This window comes from Branchiostoma lanceolatum, chromosome 5 (genome assembly GCF_035083965.1).
Source record: "Branchiostoma lanceolatum isolate klBraLanc5 chromosome 5, klBraLanc5.hap2, whole genome shotgun sequence".
Classification (NCBI taxonomy): Eukaryota; Metazoa; Chordata; class Leptocardii; order Amphioxiformes; family Branchiostomatidae; genus Branchiostoma; species Branchiostoma lanceolatum.
In genome coordinates this window covers 24716440-24735683 of record NC_089726.1, presented here as the reverse complement: position 1 = coordinate 24735683, position 19244 = coordinate 24716440, and the positions used below count along the sequence as shown (strand labels likewise).

At 45.5% G+C, this 19244-nt stretch overlaps 1 protein-coding gene across 2 annotated transcripts in view; it reads right to left on the bottom strand.

The window, feature by feature from the left end:
• Window positions 1-19244, bottom strand: part of LOC136435817 (uncharacterized) — a 65009-nt gene that overhangs the window by 39816 nt on the left and 5949 nt on the right. Inside the window, exon 1 of one of the 2 annotated variants that reach the window (XR_010755942.1) lies at window positions 17-77. The exons of the other annotated variant lie outside the window; for it this stretch is intronic. The gene's annotated coding sequence lies outside the window, so the exon portion shown is untranslated. Of the gene's footprint in view, window positions 1-16; window positions 78-19244 lie in introns of those variants that run through there. 2 annotated transcript variants of the gene reach the window in all.

Genomic DNA, 19244 nt, shown 5'->3' with positions numbered 1-19244 from the left:
TAGGATAACAACTCACCTCGGAAAAAGGTATTCCAAACTGTGAAACAAGCGCAACAGTTTGTTACGTGACGATGTGACTGAAAAGTGACAGATGGTGACCTTTAGCGTTTATGCAACCGACCGTCCTAAAAGTATGCCACGTTATTCAACCATTAAGAATACCTAAGTTAACTTCTCACAAAATGGCTGACATAGTCACATTGCTTTGTGTTCAAAAACCTAGTCAAGAAAAGGAAATAATACGTATTCTTTCATAAGATGACATCAGTAGGCTTCAAATAGGCATGAAATTTTAAGACAAAGTGTCCAAAGGTTTGAAATGGGGTCACACCAACTGTCTGAATAATACTGTGATTATGATTATTTATCCTTGAGGAAAGGTGAGTGCACATTGACATTTCGCGATAGCACCGATCACCTACAGAGCGCGTGTGGCATGAGCTGTAAACTACAGAAAGAGATACGCAAAATACTATTTTCATAACTACCTATGTTTTGCTAAGTACAAACGCGCAACATGTTATCGAGGGCACATCTGTCAATCAGTTCTCCGTGGCACAAAAGAACGTCCATCATCTGATAAGATCTCTTTCATCACGCCGACAAATCAGCACAGGTGGCTGTTTCTCACGGCAGAATAGGTCGTCCTTTGTCTGCTAAGATCTCTTTAATTACACACCTGGCGCCATGACGCCGACGAAGGACATATGGCTTTTGTTCTTGCCAGAAAAGAGAGAGTTCCGCCTACGGCGAGGTCGCTTTAATCACACGCTTGGAGCCAGACGCTAATAAATCATCCCAGGTGGCAGTTTCCAATGACACAAAATATCCCTGTCCCTGTCATTAAGTGAAGGCCAGCTCGGATAAACAACCTTTCTTCAAATCTAATGGATACGTTAAGCAGGCAATTATAGACAATCTCCTTGCTGACAAAAGTTTAGTCAATTATTGTACAGAATCCCAACTATACATCTAAGACATCCTTAGTTGTAAGTACCTGTTTGTTTTTACCTTAGGTGGACACAAGAACACTTGACTGTCAAGTAATGTTCGCAAACAAGCTGAAGACAAATTCCACAAAAAATTGACCTACATATGAGTCTCCATCATGACATATATTAAAATTATCCTTTGTCATCTCGAGCATTACCGACAGAGATGACAATGATTAGCCAGAAAACCTGAACATATGCCTTTCAGAAACTCATTGCCATGGCAACACGAAAAATCATGAACTTACCTTAGTATTATGACATTGTTGCCAAGAAGATTTTAGCAGGAGCCATTAAGTTAGGCGGCTCTAGCACAGGCATTACAGGAGTTATACGACACGAAAGTTGGTGCGGGCCTCAAAGACCCCCTCCCGTTTTAAAAGGGTTAAGACAACATACAAAAGGAGAATTGAAGAAAATGTACCAAATTGAAGTCGAAATCTCATGGCAGACATCGGTCAAGTTCGAATTGAACGATACTGTAAAAACAAAAAAAAGCTACCTGATTCAAATCTGTATTTTGTTTTCCCCTGAATTGAGCTCACTGTAATCAGATTTTATCGTAGCAATGCTATTTGCATCACATACAATGGTACGGTGCTAGTGTTTCGTTCACTACTACAGACAAGAAGTCTGTCGCCCGTCAGGAGCACTGTTTACCAGTATGTATCGCAGTAGCTATGTACGCAAGATTCATGGAAATGTTATCAACAGTGTCGTACTAGCCTTGGGGTAGCTGCGCAAGCCAAACATAGAAAGTGGGACCTACATACAGTATTGAGAGTATAGATTTTACGAAAGTGACAGAAGAAGTAAATGAACACGCTTCATTTGCAAACCCGAAATCTGCATGAGTTTTAGTGTATTCCGAGGATTATCAAAAGACATGTTCAACATTGTATGCACTTTGTAAGGATCGTATGTATTCCGCGTAATGGATCGTATGTATTCCGTACGGATCGTATATATCTACGTAATGGATCGTATGTATTCCGTAAGGATCGTATGTTTCTAATAATGGATCGTATGTATTCCGTAAAATTCGTATGTATTCCGTAAAATTCGTATGTATTCCGTAAAATTCGTATGTATTCCGTAAAATTCGTATGTATTCCGTAAAATTCGTATGTATTCCGTAAAATTCGTATGCATGCTTTGGCACCCCTGCCCTAGCCTTTCCTTCAACCAGAGTTTTCTTAGCCTTTTCATATTCCTCTTGTTCGAACGGGCCCTCCTTGATGTCAAGCTCCTCAAATACAGTAGGAATTTCCTCGTCTTCATCGGTGATGCTAGGGGGATCTCCAAGGAGATTTTTGAAGTGGTTGTACCAGTTCTCCAACCTTTCTTCCTGTGTACTTCCTTCCAGCTGTCCCTTCCTAGTTGTCTTTCTATCAGTGATGTCGTTAATGAGTTTCCAGCTCTGTCAATGCTTGCAGTTCAGATGGGCCTTCTCCACTTCTCCGATCTTGCTGCTGAGTTCTTCCTCTTCCACAGTAATATAGGCTGCTTTAAACTTCTTTTTGGCCTGGCTATACTCTTGTCTGTTCACTTCGGTTGTGTTCTCCTTGTATTGACCGTACATGTTATTCAGCTCGTGTCTAGCCTTTGCCACCCTCAGGTCCTCTGAATGCCTTGTCTTTCTTCTCTTCTTCTTTAGTGGGACCACCTTCTCTGCAGCCTCCTGTGTGGCTTTGATGAACCTCTCATACCTGCCTGTAGCAGATTCCTCCAGTTCCTGTAGCGGTTGAAACCTATTATGTACCTCGACCGTGTACTGTTCTTGTAAGACTCTGCTGTTCTTGAACAGGTTCCAGTCATATTGCCCTTTCCTTGGCTCCGTTTTCTTCTCACGCAGACTCAGTCTTACCCTGGCAACTACGATTCTGTGGTCTGGACCAACACTTGCGAAAGCAGGAGAAACCAGGAGAAACCAGGAGAGTATAGGAGAATGCAGGAGAATATAGGAGAATGGAGGAGAATCTTGGAGAATGCAGGAGAATATAGGAGAAACCAGGAGAATATAGTACAAAGCAGGATAATATAGGAGAAACCAGGAGAATATTGTAGAAACCAGTGAATATAGAATAAACCAGGAGAATACAGGAGAAACCAGAATAATATTGGAGTAAGTAGGAGAAACCAGGAGATACCAGGAGAATATAGGAAAATGCAGGAGAATATAGTACAAAGCAGGAGAATGCAGCAGCAAGCAGGAGAATATAGGAGAAGGCAGGAGAATGCAGGCGAAAGCAGTAGAATGCAGGAGAATGTAGGAAAAAGCAGGATAATATAGGAGAATGCAGGAGAATACAGGAGAAGCAGGGAATATAGGAGAAAGCCACTAGAAAACTCTATACTATGTGCCAATTACCACCTAATCTCCCATGCCCACAGGTCCCATTCTAAAGCGCATGGAGACCACCCTGCGGGCGAGGGAACATCCCCCCTAAACTTCCCTTTGCGCCCCAACCGGGTGCGCTTAACCGCCACCGCTGCCAAAATTGGCCACCAATACTTGACGGGTGAAGTCTGCGGCGCTACCACTAAACATGGGTATTGGCATTGCCCTAGGTTGTTTAGCACTTGTCCCACCAAGGACACCGGCGGGAACACATATCCATTACCAAACGCGAAGGTCCTCCCCAAACTGTTGGGAAAAAAATCCACTGCCCTTGCCCCCCGAGCGGGGAACGGAGCGATAAAGTTGGGCAACTTGGCAATGGATGGTACTGCCATACAGTCTATACCATATGTACCCCATTCTATCGCCAACTTCTTCCACGCCTTCTCAGTAAGGGTCATGTCCTCCTCCAAATAAGATCTAGATGGCATATCCGCGGGGTTGTCCTTGGACCTATTGTATGACATGGACACAGAGAGGTTCTGTTTTGACTTCCTTCCTGGAACTTTCCATGCGTACAATAATGCCTGGTTATCCACCTGCACATGAGCCTTAGCATTCTTACACTTATGCACAGCCGCTTCCATCACATACTTAACAGCCAATACTTCCTTAACATTGATATGGGAAGCTTTTTCCTGTTGTGACTAAGCATCACCCACTACTATCTGGGATTCCCTCCCCGGATATAACACCACCCCAACGAGAATCGGAAGCGTCTGACGCCAGTTGTATGGTCAGATGTCGTTCCTCTCTCCAAGGAAACGTTCCTTGCCAATCGTCCAAGAAACCCCAATGCTCCACTTCCTTTCTCAGGTCTCCCCGTATATAAACCATCTGACCCTTCCGAATTGCCTGAGCAATTGCCAGATTACACTCCCTCGTATAAACATAGCCCCAGGCACCGCTACTGCAAACGAGACTATCTTTCCTACAAAGTTCTGCAGTGTCTTCACTCGGACTCTCCCCTCCTTAAGGATCTGCAATCTTAAAGCTTTAAAGCTTCCCCTTTTTACCTCCAGGATTGCAAAGGCCATCAACAAATAAATTACTATCATCCCAAGGAACGTCAGAACTTGGGTTGGGACCAGAACTGATTTTCCCAGATTTTAGAAATACCCCAACCTGACTAACATTGTAGCCAACAAAAATATGGCCTGCTCCGCCCTCCTAAAAGAAGTGGCATCATCTGCCACTACATCCTGACCTGGTGTTACCAACTGCCCCGCATGCCTGTCATCGATGTACTGCGTAGAGGGGACCCCTACTCGTCTGACATAACCTGTCACCGCAAGACCCAAAGTGTTATAGATTTGTATTCCTTTCGAAAATGATTCATCATTTGTTCCTACATGTTCCAACTTATTATCTGAAATTGTTCAAACTTATTATCAATATTATCTGAAAACCCTCTCGGTGACATGGTATTGACTCTATCAGCCAAATGTTCTTATTTTACTTATACTTGTTGTTCTATACACGTTTCGATATACAAAGAACATCAGCCAGCATAAACAAAAAAAAATATCGAGAAAACCAATTACTTAATTATCAGACGCTTTCTTAACTTAAAGTCATAATGTGACCCATATGGAGTCCAAGATTTTTCTCCATTAGTCTGTATCAGTACAAAGCAAAATAAAAAACGCTGACTGTAATTCCGCACCCCGTTATTCTGGCCCCATTTTTAAAGAGTTAACTTTTAACTGAAAGACCTTCCCGCATACCAAATATCAAGATATGTCGGATTTGAACATTCGTAAGCTACAAGTGGTGCAGAATATTAGAGCCTGTAGAATGTTGTTCAAATGTGCAATGGACACACCTGTTATACAGATGGATGCAGATATGGGTTGCCCACGGTAAGAGAAAGGTTTGCTCTCAGTACTTTTAACTTTTTTTAAGAATACTTGTCAGCCATGAAACAAAACAAAAAACTACAGTTCTATCCACCAGTCATTCACCAGTTATTCGTAAATTAAGCCAGCAATCTGTATATATATATATTATTATTATGTATAAATGTCCTTTAAATCTTGCTCGGTATATATGTCTGTATTTGTATGTATTAGCGTTTAACCCTTTAAGACGACTATTCTAAAACGGTATCGCAATAAACCAAAAAATAAGACAATCGATTCAGGCTAGGTAAGTGTAGAAATGTTTGATTTAGGTTTACTGCTGCCTCAACTGCTTGGTATGTGGCATTATTGTGTTCATCATGAATACTGTACTTACCTGGGCAGAATGATCGACCTTCCCTGAGTCACATAAGTATTCCTATCACTGAAGAAAAAGCTCCTAGTCTCCACATGTCCTCATTCTGAATATTCCGTAACGCATAGACCGTATCAACTACAGTTTTAAATGTATAGATAGACAGGGACCGATCGCGAATTGGGGAAAATTACGATCAAAATAATGGGTTGGTGGAAAGGGTGGTACTACAGCAAAAACGATGGATACCGTCATTAAGTGGAGTATGGGGTGGGGAAAACTGTCCAACGAAGGAACAACCTTACCATAACCGAACCGAGTGGTCCAACGTAGTACTGGAATGCTCTTTCCATCAACCCCAACACGATCTACCTAACAACATTCCTGAATATTAATGATGCGTGATCCCTGTCAAAGCGGGTATTCTCGAGGCCATTTTACTGTAATTCATTAGCTGGGGGCACAAGCCGGGGATTGAAAAGTCTATAGCCACAGCTTTACACCCAATACCGGCCCCATCATGCCTGTGTTGAAATGGGACAAATACAAGTTTTCCTAACTGATACAACAACCTTGCCGTGTTATTACGGAGGTTCACAAAACCCCTTTCTTGGTATACATGAGAAGCTGCATGGGATCGGCTACTAACTACAATATGATAAGTGACGTGATGACAATCAATTACCTAAAGACGGAGGGTTTTATTTTCAAACGTATAAATGAGAAATTCCCATACTTTGAATATCTAAACGCAAAGGATAAATTTATGTTTTGTTGCGTCTAGACAACCCTTGTACAAGAAACATGATCTGCCCATACATCTACACATGTACAAAGAAGCGAGAAGAAGTTGACTCTACTGGATCAGCTTAGCTTATCACTTTCGTCTACCATGTAACGTTATGTTTAACTATGTACTCTATTAATTTCAATGTGTATGTCACTTACCCAGTGAAATAAATAAAGTACATAGTTATACAGCGAAATAAATACAGTTCACTGTGTATGTCACTTACCTCTCGCTGGGATGCCCGAACATCGGCTCCCGACCCTCCCGCCTTGTCGTGGTGCGAGAGCCCGAATGTACCAATCTCCTAGTCCTGGGGTAGGTGGAACGTTCCTACTCTGTAACCTCGAATGAGGGGGTGGAGATTGGGTAGTCGCTAAAGGGAGGGTCCCCCCCCCCCGTCGGGTAGATGGAGCCCGATTCCCAATCCATCTACGACCCGAGGACCTCGCTGTCACCGTCCCAGTTTACTAGGCTATGGCAGATGAACCCCGGGTGTAAAGGGTGGGAACAGTTACGCGCACACCGTCTCTCACCTAAAAGAAAAACATGCGCAGGCCCAGGGGATCAAGTCCACACCCCAGCCCTCACTTCCAAGTTCTGTAGCGATGGGAAAGGAGCGAACCGGCAGGTGGAAGATGTCACCCAAGCCGCAGCCCCAATCCTGCAAGCAGGCGGTTCAGGATATTGGTCGTCTGTGCTGCTGGGAAGATGGAAAACTTCCGCAAGACTCAGAGATGCGGTCATCATCACATTGTACAAGAACAAAGGAAAAAAGGCTGACTGCTCGAACTACAGGGGGATAACTCTCCTCTCCATCGCAGGCAAAATCCTAGCAAGAGTTCTTCTCAACAGACTGGTTCCCGCTGTTGCAGAGCACCACCTCCCTGAGAGCCAGTGCGGCTTCAGAGCCAACAGGGGTACCACCGATATGGTCTTTGTGCTAAGGCAACTCCAGGAAAAGTGCCGAGAACAGAACAAGGGGCTTTACATCACTTTTGTCGACCTGTCGAAGGCCTTCGACACTGTGAGCAGGAAAGGCCCATGGCAGATCCTGGAGCGTCTAGGTTGCCCCCCAAAGTTCCTCAACATGGTCATCCAGCTGCACGAACATCAGCGTGGCCAGGTCAGAAGCAGCAACGACCTCTCAGAACACTTTCCAGTCAGCAACGGGGTGAAGCAGGGATGTGTTCTCGCACCAACTCTCTTCACCATCTTCTTTAGCATGATGCTACAGCAGGCCACAGAAGACCTTGGAGATGAAGACGGCATCTACATACGGTACCGCACAGATGGTAGCCTGTTCAACTTACGGCGCCTACAGGCGCATACCAAGACCCTAGAGCAACTCATCCGTGAACTGCTCTCTGCTGACGACGCGGCCCTTGTAGCCCACACGGAGGCAGCCATGCAGCGTGTGACAACTTGCTTCGCAGAGGCAGCCGAACTCTTTGGTCTTGAAGTCAGTCTGAAAAAGACAGAGGTTCTGTACCAGCCCGCACCACAGAAAGAGTACCGCCCACCCCACATCACGATTGGCGAGACCGAACTGAAGGCAGTCCAGCAATTTACCTACCTAGGGAGCACCATCTCCTCCGATGCTAGGATTGACAAGGAGGTTGACAACAGACTGACCAAGGCAAACAGTGCTTTCGGCAGACTCTACAGACGTGTCTGGTGCAACAAGCATCTGAAGAAAGGCACTAAAGTCGGCTTCTACAAAGCCGTGGTACTGACTACCCTCCTGTATGGCTCAGAGTCGTGGGTCACATACAGACAGCACCTACGTCTTCTAGAACGTTTCCACCAGCGCTGTCTCCGCTCCATCCTCAACATTCACTGGAGTGACTACATCACAAACGTGGAGCGAGCAGAGATCACCAGCATCGAGGCCATGCTGATGAAAACACAGCTACGCTGGGTAGGGCACGTTTCAAGAATGGAGGACCATCGTCTGCCCAAGATCGTCCTCTATAGTGAACTGTCCACTGGGAACCGCGACAGAGGGGCGCCGAATAAGCGGTATAAAGACACATTGAAGAAATCCCTACAATGCTGTAACATTGACAACCGTCAGTGGTCAGTTCTTGCTGCTGACCGAGGGACGTGGCGACACACAGTTAACCAGGCAGTCTCCTCCTTTGAAAAGAAGCGAAGAGCTGCCCTAGAGGAGAAGCGCAGCAGGAGGAAGAATCGCACCGTCACGGCACCAACCCCAGACTCATCCTTCTCCTGCAGCCGATGTGGCCGAGTCTGCAGATCCCGAGTGGGACTCATCAGCCACCAGAGGGCATGTACCAGAAGTGGACTCCCCTGAAATCTTCGCTAGCGAAGCCAAGCCAATGATGTCACTTACATGTTAGTTAGGTTTATGTTAAACGACCTGTATCTAGCCCCTCGGGGCACGAATGTACAATAAAGGTCTTCATTTATTCATTACAAGAAAATGACTTTATGAAAATCGTCTAATTTGATGTTATTCAGTTTCGAACTCCTGGTTCGAACGATGGGATCCAGGCGGCCCTCTTTTTTCACCACGCTGGGTATCAGGCGAAGGTTGCAAAATTCAACTGGAGTTTGGGAAAGTTCATAAACCTAACTGCTCAAGCCTTCCCGCGAAAAAACATTTTCTGAAACCTTTCAAAAAAGACTGACATTATTTAGAAACCAGAGAAAGTTGGATTCACGCCTCCGCGCGCTGCCACCGAGACGTCTCCACGCACTGTCTTCCACATGCCTCCGAGATGTGTCCCAGATTTGTTGCTACAGGCTTTCGTATTTTTCATCAACCCAAACACTATCTACCTACAAACATTCCTGAATATTAATGATGCGTGAAACCTGTCAAACGAGTATAGTCGAAGCCTTTTACAATGATTTATAGGCTGGGGGCACAAGTCGGGGTGTTAATAGTTTTTTAAGAGCTGTCTGTTGCCCTCCAACCCAATACCGGCCCATCCTGTATGTGCCCGTCTGGCTACAATATGACAAAAAAACTCCTAACTGATACAATCTAGCCGTGTTATGAAAGAGGATTGTATATTATGCTGGCGAATGTTTCAAAAAGTGATATTTAAGTCATATGGGCATATGTCATAGGCATCACCATACCTAATCTCAGGTCAGTGGGTTTCATAGGAGCCCAAAATATACATTTTTGTATGCAAATTGCCAAATATCCAAAAATAAATCATTTTAGCCCCATCCCATATATGACGAACATTTTAAATGAACTGGAAACATAAGTCATATGTCAACAACTAAAGGCCTCAGATCTCTTCTTGTTTTCAGCTCTATGCACCTTGTTACATCAAAGGTCAAAATCCTTAGCTTTGGTATTAACAGTCAATGTTCCCTTAAAAATCAATCGTTACTTACTGGTATTTTTATTTATAAAAAACATTCAAAAAATATGTTTTAGTCTATTTTCATTATGTTGCATTGTGTTTTGGAGTTATTTGCTGAAAAATTGTATTTTTGACAAATTAAAAATGGCGGACCCAAGAGGCGTATAGCTAAAAGATATATGACGTCCTTTTATGACGTCATTGCAGTTGATATTGACAAAAAAAGTCTTAGCAGACATAAACATACTGTTAGTCACCATTCATCCAATATATACGGTTCCAGCCAACAGTCACGTGATTGACGTCATAATTACGTCATATCACGTCACTATGACACTGAAATTGTCAAAATACACACATGCTGCTTATAAACTAGCCTCTGAAAATGTATTGGCCATACGACAAGTAGTTTAGGAGTTACAGGGGTCGGAATAAGAGGGCCTCAAAAGCACACACCCCACCCCCGGTTCCACCATGATCAAAAAAGCCCGGTCGGAATAGGGTTGATGTCTTTTAGAAATTTTGTATAATATGTGGGTATATGATAGGATATTTGTTGTTGCTTTTTCAAAGCTTCATAGAAAATAGCAAACGGAGAAGCTCTATAGAGGAATTCCATGGTGGAGCTCCAAAAAGGAAACCTCATAAACATGTCACTCGAAAAAAATACCAAGATTTCTAATCATGATAACCAGATAATAACAACATACATGATGAAACTACTGGCATTGTCAACTTTTCCTATTTTTTGCATTTTTATATTTTCATGACATTTATGAGGGGGAACTTTGACAATTTTGACAAAGTTATTACGTTAAAAGTTTCTTTTCTTTTTGATTAAATTCCTCTAAACAAGTGTGTAGTTTTAGGACATCAGTAGAGCATTAAAAATGAAAAGTATTTGAAATGGGGTTCTATGAAAGTGCTCCATCGAATAACTTTGATAGCCACGCGTTTATCCTGACCTCTACTTAAGTAATTAAAATGTTAAGAAATATCAATTTCCACTTCTAGATATTACGTTGGCAGACTGGTGCAGACTGCTACACAGACCACAGGTTGGTGAGGGCTAAACTCCGACTGTGCACCAAACCACTCACTGAGTGAAAGCTTAGATTTCTGGTTCTTTCCGAGTCTGTGCACGTCCGTTCAAACTGAGGCGGGCAGGAAGTGTGAAGAGTTTTCCGGGTCCAGCGTGTGCCTACCGGGAAAATGCTGCGCTTTCATGCACAGTTAGCTATGCGTTGATTCCCAGGCCGTTGCACACTCGCGTGTGACCACGCCAGGTAGATAACAATAAGCTTTAGCTCACGCATTATAAGCCACGGTGTGTGAACTACACGGAAATGATAGGTAAATGATCTTAAACTGCTGTGACTTTGTGTTCGACACTTAACAAAAACCATTAATGGATTTGGGACTGTATTGGACTAAACACATTTCTGTTCGGTCAAAGTCTCTACTCTTGAATGGAGTAGGATTGAAAATCAGTCGGCGGCCTAGAGCTCTAAACTTGCCGATAGAAATTGTATTAGCGCACCGGAGGAGTTCTAAAAAAATCCCGAGAGTTGACCGGCCCTTACGAGTAAAAGGCACGGTACACTCCCCCGGGCTACAACTCCCCGCGCCCGGAGTGTTAATTTAGATCGGGCGGGCTGACCGTCTCGGGCCGCCGAAGGGACTCGCTAGCAGCTCGGTCCTAGTCTGGTTTCTCCAGGGTAGGAGAGTTAGGGGCGCACCAGACAAGCTGTTCTGTACGTACGTGGAGGCCCTGGCAATAGTATGGGTTTCAGAGTACTCTAAAAGTTGCATCGATAACCAACAATATTCTTGGGGTAACATATATGGTGTTGTACCAAGGAGGTTTGCCTGCAATCTAGTCTCTACGTGTCGGCTTAGGTGTGTTTTACTGGACCCAGTGTGCTATATTGAGCCGTTCTGTTAGCTCGTCTTCTTAGCTTTAGTCTCGCCGCCATCGTAGCGGGAGCGAACTACCCTCTAGCAGGCAAATCTGTCTGGGCGGCGGGTACCACTCCCAACGCCGCAGAGATGCCGGGGAGGTCCCGATGGTATGGTTTCCAATCGGAGTATGTTAAATGATCATTTGACATGATTTGAATTGTCAATGAAAAGTAAACAAGAGTTGTCTGTAAGATACAAGCTGTGCATAATGTTGTAAGATGTGTATTGGAATGTCTTTGCGGCGTCCATATTGATTTTCTGTTTTTGTTAATTTTTCCTGTAAAAAGAAGGAGTTGAAAATACACAGAATACTAGTACTTGTGTTGCGTGCTTTTGTTCCGATAGTCCTGTCTAGAGTAGTGTACTTGTGCATGCATGGTAGAAAGAAGGAGCCTCAAATTGTCGAAACAAAGGAAACATGAAAATGGCGTCGCGTCACAATATGCATCACCCGAGAATTAGACCCCGTTCACACTAAAAAAAATGGATCGGATTAAACATTCATACCGATAGAATTACCCCGATCGCGAATGACAATGTAACCTATATCTATTTTTATGTATTTATTTATGTAGCCTATGTAATGGCCTCATGTGATGAAACTTGTGAGTGTGGCTTGCAATTATTCTCCAAGCTTGCAATCCATGCTGAATATATATGTATTTGGCGTTATCTAAAATACTCAAGAGCAAGTCCAAGACTGTATTAGTGCTACACATTATACACAAGGATGACCTGTTGTTTTGGTGCATAGTGAAAAGCTTTCAAATGTACCGGGAAGGGGGTAAATGAATTGAAATGGTCTGTGTTGAAATGAAACGAACTTGTGATAAGCATTTCTTGTCTATGAGTCTGCTGTGGCTTCACATTGAAGACTTATTTGAGTCGAACAAGTAATTTTACGTACTTTTAACCTGTAAACGCGGAAGTTTATTGTTGTACAAGAGTGCATCTCAAATAAACCACTGAATAATTACACAACAAAGACTTGACGTTCGGGCACGCGGTATTTCACAACTAATTGTGTCTTTATTCGTGCAGGGTTCTGTAAAACATGACTGTGTCAGCAAATTGCAATTTACATAGTATATGGTTTGAATAGAACAGCCAATCAACGCCCGTGTCGCTATTTTCAAATCTCTTGGTTGGCACACGTATCCTAGAAATCGTACCATCGGGCGTTCTGCGTTATCTCTACGGCGCAGGGAGTGTTACCTGCCCGCCCTGTGAGAATACCGCGCACGGGGTGATTGTACGGACTTGGATCAATTAGCTCAGTCTACGGAGAGGCATAACTGACAGTAACGGATCAGTGCATAGCAGACTAAACCGTTCGGTAGAGAATGGTAAACAGACTATGTGTGGATATATGTTCTCCGCTCCCTGTCCCCTTTGCCAGGTATAGGCAGCCACGGTGCTGGGAACACTGAAAGCTTTGGTCGTGTTTCTACATCAACATTGCTAAATCTCGCGACCTGGATCGTCAGATCAGAGGCAACAGCCTGCTAGTTCCCAATTAGAACTTGTTGCAAGACTAACTGTGGACGACACTCTTTCAACTGATCCGAGACCAAACGGGCTAATCTGACTGGGAGTATCTGCGTTTTTATCTAAAACATATGGATGGAAAGGTGCAGGAATGACAGCATCACGGAGACCCGCACTGAGAAATTTATTTCATTTGACCTGAGCGACTGGCCGGCGGAGTCGTCAAGATAAAGAAAGAACACACTCTTTGGAACTTTTGTAGCCGATAATTTACAACAAAATGCAAACAGTGGCATTCGTGGATAACGGAGAAACAACAATGAAAGTTTAATCACCATTTTGAACTAATAAAAGCATTTTTCAGGGTTTTTGGCCGGGGAAGTGGAAAGCGCATGAGGAAGATTTGGGGGGAGGCAATTGGGCAGCAGACCAGGCCTGGTCAAACCTTGGAGGGTAATTTAATGGTAATTAGGTAATAATTGTCGCTAAATTATGCAGCTACCGGCGGCAAACATGTACACTGGACAGGACGTGTATATGAATTTCCCTCTGGCTGCACGGGCAATTAAATGATAATTAGGTGATAATTGTCGCTTAATTATGCAGCTACCGACAGCAGAAATGTTCACTGGGCAGGACATGTGCATGGATTTCCCTCTAGCTGCACAGACCTTGGCTGGGAAACACAAGTCGACCACGTCGTCAAGTCAGGTAATAGAAAACTTTTCCTGCTCCGTCAGCTACGCCGCCTCAACCTTTCTCGAGAAGATCTGCTGACTACAAGTCCATGGTCAGACCGGCTTGCGAGTACGCCGTCCCTGCTTGGCATCCGGGTCTTACAAGGAAACAACAGGCGAGGATCGAGACCATGCATACATAAAAGGGCTTGCCGGACAATACTTGGACCCGCATATACATCTTACACCGAGGCATGCCAAGTCCTCGATCTACCTACTTTAGATAGCCGACGCCTCCAGCTGTGCTTTAACTTTGCCAAACACCTGCTACATTCAGAGACTTTTAGAGACTGGCTACCTCCATACCGCGGTGACATCAGTGGTAGATCAACTCGGTCATCACAACTTCTCGACACAATCAAAACCCGTACGGACAGGTACAAAAGAAGCCCCATCCCATACATGACCAACCTCCTGAATGAACTGTACACTTAATGTCACCTCAACACCTGAAAATCTTTTCGTTTATCAAGTTTTATGCAAAATGTTATTAATGTGTTAATGTTTCTTTTAACGAAATGTAGGAATTGGCCGAGATAATGGGATCGATTGGTGCACTTGACTTGCAAAGCCGCTAGGGGAAGCGTGAAAACCACCGCACGCGCGTCTTGTCTCCTTGTACGTGATTTATACAGTTGAGAGTAAGAAATGCGAGTTTAGTCACATTCCGAAGTTTCTGTTAACTCCGCCTGTCACATTTTGTGTATATTGTAATTTAGCAAACATTTATGGTTGAATCTTGACTTGATTCTTACTTCAATATTTTACTACTGTTGTATTTTATACGTAATCTATTTTTAAAGAGAATGACTATGTAGACAATAATTGCGATTTTAAACACTGTAACTCCAGCGCAATTCAGGTAACTTCGGTTACCTGCGATGCTGTTGTTTGTTGACTGTGAATGTAATAATAATAAACCATTCATCATCATCATCAGGGATTAACGGGGCGCCGCCACGTCGTGCACAGATAAGTGGTGCATTCCCGGTACTTCCCAGGTCAGCGCGGGCCCCGTGCAGAAGAGGTGAGCAGGTCGACACGACCTGGAGAGTCACGGAAAACTCGAAACACGATTTCCACCCCGCAGATTCGCATTTTCGTACAGTGACTTGTAAAGAGAAAGGGGCCTCAAGTAAAGAAGCTGCACGTTGGTAGGCTCATTGATCGCAAGCTAGAGTTCCAAACCAAACTGGATGAGCGCCTGAACGCCACCACAAATAGCAATGTTAGCACACGTGGAGAGAACCCAGACCCAGAAACCTAATGGCAGAGGTTAAAACGAATCCTTCAGGACACAACAGTAGAAGAAGCGGGCTATGAAACCAGGAAGCATAGAGACTGGTTCGACGAGAGTGACGCAGAGATCCAAGACCTACTGCGGAAGAAACGCTCCTGCTACGAGAGAGTTCAGATGACCAGTCAACCAAAACAGCCTACAGGAACTCGTGTCATACTGCTCGCAAAAAGGTTGAGATAACTGCAAGATAATTGGTGGATAGCTCTAGCAGAAGAGACCCAGAGTTATGCTGACACAGGAAACACCCGTGCATTCTATGAAGCACTACGAACAGTATTCGGCCCAACCCATCAGATACAAGCTCCCATATTCATGCGCTCATCAGATGGCAGCAGGCTACTCACAGACAAGAGTCCATACTACACCGCTGGACTAAGCACTTTGGGAACCTGTTTGGAGACAAGCACCAAGTGCAAGAAGAATCAATCAGGAAGATACCACGACAGGAGATAAAAACAGAGCTTGATATCCCTCCTTCCGAAGGAGAAGTGAAAGCAGCAATCGCCAAGCTGAAATGCCACAAGGCTCCTGGAGTTGATGGTGTACCAGCGGAGGTGTACAAGCTGGGGGGCGACACCCTGCTCACAGTTCTTACAGACTTGTTTCGGGACTGCTGGGAGAGAGGCGTCGTACCACAGGATCTCCGTGATACTGTCATCGTATCCCTGTACAAAAACAAGGGGGGAAAGTCAGCCTGCTCAAACTACAGGGGCATAACATTTCTGTCTATTGCTGAGAAGATCCTGGCTAGGGTCATCCTGGACCGACTCATCCCAACCGTTGCGGAGGAGAACCTACCAGAAAGCCAGTGTGGCTTTAGGGCGAAGAGAGGCACAACAGACATGACCTTTGTCCTAAGACAGATCCAAGAGAAGTTTAGGGAGCAGAACATGGGACTATATGCTGCCTTTATAGATCTTACAAAGACATTCGACACCGTCAGCCGCGATGGGATGTGGAGGATACTAGCAAGGCTTGGCTGCCCACCAAAACTCCTCCGCAACTTCACAAAGAACAAATGGGACAAGTCAAACACAAAGGTGATCTGTCAGATCCATTCCCCATTGAAAACGGCGTGAAGCAAGGATGCGTCTTGGCACCCACACTGTTTGCCATTTTCTTTAGCATGATGTTAAGGGAAGCCAAGGAAGACCCCTCAGAAGGAATCTACATCCGATTCCGTACGGACGGGAGTGTTTTCAACCTCCAAAGACTCCTGGCCCGCACCAAAACCCTGGAAGCACTCATACTGGAACTGCTGTTTGCAGATGATTGTGCTCTCGTTGCCCACCCGGAAGAAGCCCTTCAGAGAGCGGTCAACCGTTTTGCCGAAGCGGCCAAGGCCTTCGGTCTCACCATAAGCCTAAAGAAAATAGAAGTGCTCCACCAGAAATCACCACATGGGACTTACCAGCCACCTTGCATAAGTATTAATGGGACACAGCTCAACACGGTAGAACATTTTACATACCTTGGGAGCGTTATCTCCAACGATGCTTCCGTTCCCAAAGACTTGGACAACCGACTCTCCAAAGCCAGCAGTGCATTTGGTCGCCTACAGAAGCGCGTGTGGAAGAGTCACTCTCTGCGCCTGGCAACCAAGATCCTGGTTTACAGAGCAGTGGTTGTCACTACTCATCTCTACGGATCCGAAGCCTGGGTTCTGTACCGGAAACAAGTGAAGCTTCTGGAACGCTTCCAACAGCGATGCCTTCGCTCCATCTTAGGCATCAAATGGCAAGACTACACAACCAACAACGAGGTGCTGAAGCGAGCCAACATCTCCAGCATGGAGGCCATGATCCTGGCCAGACAGCTTCGCTGGGCAGGTCACCTGTCATGCATGGACGATACCAGAATGCCCAAAACAGTTTTCTACGGCGAACTCTGCCAAGGTAAAAGAGACAGAGGCGCACCAAGAAAGCGCTTCAAATATCAGTTAAAACAACACCTCAGAGTGGCTGACATCCCAGCAGCCAACTTGGAAAACAGTGCTGCACACCGTGGAAATTGGAGAACTCTTAACAAGCGGGGTGCAGAGAAATTTGAACTAGCCAGAAGGGAGTATGCAGAGGAGAGCCGAAGGAGGAGAAAGGCGGCTGCTCAGAATCTACCAGCCCAGGCCCAGTTCATCTGCGAGAGATGCGGGCGAGCACGCCACTCCAGGATAGGACTGTTCAGCCATCAGAGGGCCTGCCCTTTCCACTGATCCTCGACGACGAGGAATGAGCCAGAGAGAGCATTAGAAATGACAAACTTCTAGATATTCCGTTGGCCATTAATTACTGGTTGTCAAAAAATAATCTCCAATATCCTATGTTGTACCGAACCTGATGACGGCTGGCTCCCGCTGGCTGTGACTATGATAAATCAATGGTAGCTTTCCGTTGACAATCCGGTGTTTCCATCAACTCTGATCAGATGTGACTTGGTTAGTACATCTTAACCCCCCGTCGGGCCAGCAACCCACCACATAAAACAAACCCGCTACGAAACCTCGCTTATGGAACTCAAATAGGACGGATCTTAATGAAACCCTGACCTCGGACCGGATGGATTTACGAGATAAGCCTTGTAGAACTGCCTCAATGAAAGTTGCAACCTGGAACGTTTTATCTATGAATAGGGAAGGATCAGCAGAGCTGGTTGCCAATGAGCCGGCACGCCTGAGTGTCGCAGTAGCCGGTCTTACAGAAGTGCGCTGACCTGGCTCTGGCTCTCATGCAACGACTGACTACAACTTCCTTTGGTCGGGCAGGGATGACGGCCAGCGCCGCCAAGGAGTTGCGCTTGCCATGGCCCCATCTGCCTCCCGAGCCCTAGTCCACTGGAAACCAGTGAACAACAGACTACTCCTTGCTCGTCTACGCCACACCCACGGGAAAATCTCTGTTATCGTAGCCTATGCCCCAACCAACATGGCGCCAGACGAGGAAAAGGATGAGTTCTTTTCTCAGATATCCTCGCTCATGAACGACATCTCCAGACATGACATCGTATGGATCATTGGTGACCTTAATGCTACAACTGGGTCAGATAGAACCAGTTTTGAGAGCGCCTTAGGCCCCCGTGGATCTGGCACCTGCAAAAACAACGGCTTGAGGCTCCTGTAATTTTGCTCCAACTTCCGCCTACGAACAGAGCGCTCCTTCTTTCAACATAAGCTCATCCACAGCATGACTTGGTTCAGCAATGATGGTCACACAAGAAAAGAGCTGGACCACATCCTCACCAGTCGACCCTGGCACACTTCAACACACTGTCGTGTCTACCGCAGTGCAGAGCTGGGGAACTCCGACCACAGACTGCTCGCCATGACAGTCTGTCTTCGTCTGCAAAGGAACTCCACCAACAAAGCGGAACTCCTATCGCTCATTCCTCGCCTCGCGAGGAATTCGCTTGGCGCCTGCGGCGCCATGGGGAGCCCTTCGGGCTACCACCATCCACGAGCGCCCTTCGGGCGCGCTTCGGGTGAGGTCGGCTTTCGGGTAAGTTCGGGATCCGCCCAGCCTATCACCCGATATCCCGGTATATATTCGGTATGCATATAGTACATAACTCTCCTTCCGAGGCCTACAGCCTATGCCCGGAGAAGCTCTGGTCGGACAAGCAAAACATTAGCTCTTCTGCAGCCAAGGTGCTTGGGCACAAACGAAAGAAGAAGAAAAGGACTTCCTCTCAGAGGAAACCCTCAGTGCGGTGGAAGCGAAAAGAAAAGCAAGGCTGGAAGGAAACCTCACGGAATGGAGACGGCTTAACGCCGAACGCAACAAGCTACTCTGCAAGGACAAGCAGAAGTAGCTTGACAACCTGGCGGAGGAAGCAGAGACTGCTGCCCATAGGGGTGATCAAGGATCCCTCTACAGGACCTTAAACCTCTAGAATCCAGGACCCAGGGTTCTCCTCCTATAAAAACTATCTTCTGTCAGGGAGTTAGTAGCTAAATTGACTCCAACCCTCATCCCAACATCATAAATGGATTATCCTCTGTAGGGGATCTCTACCCGTCTGGC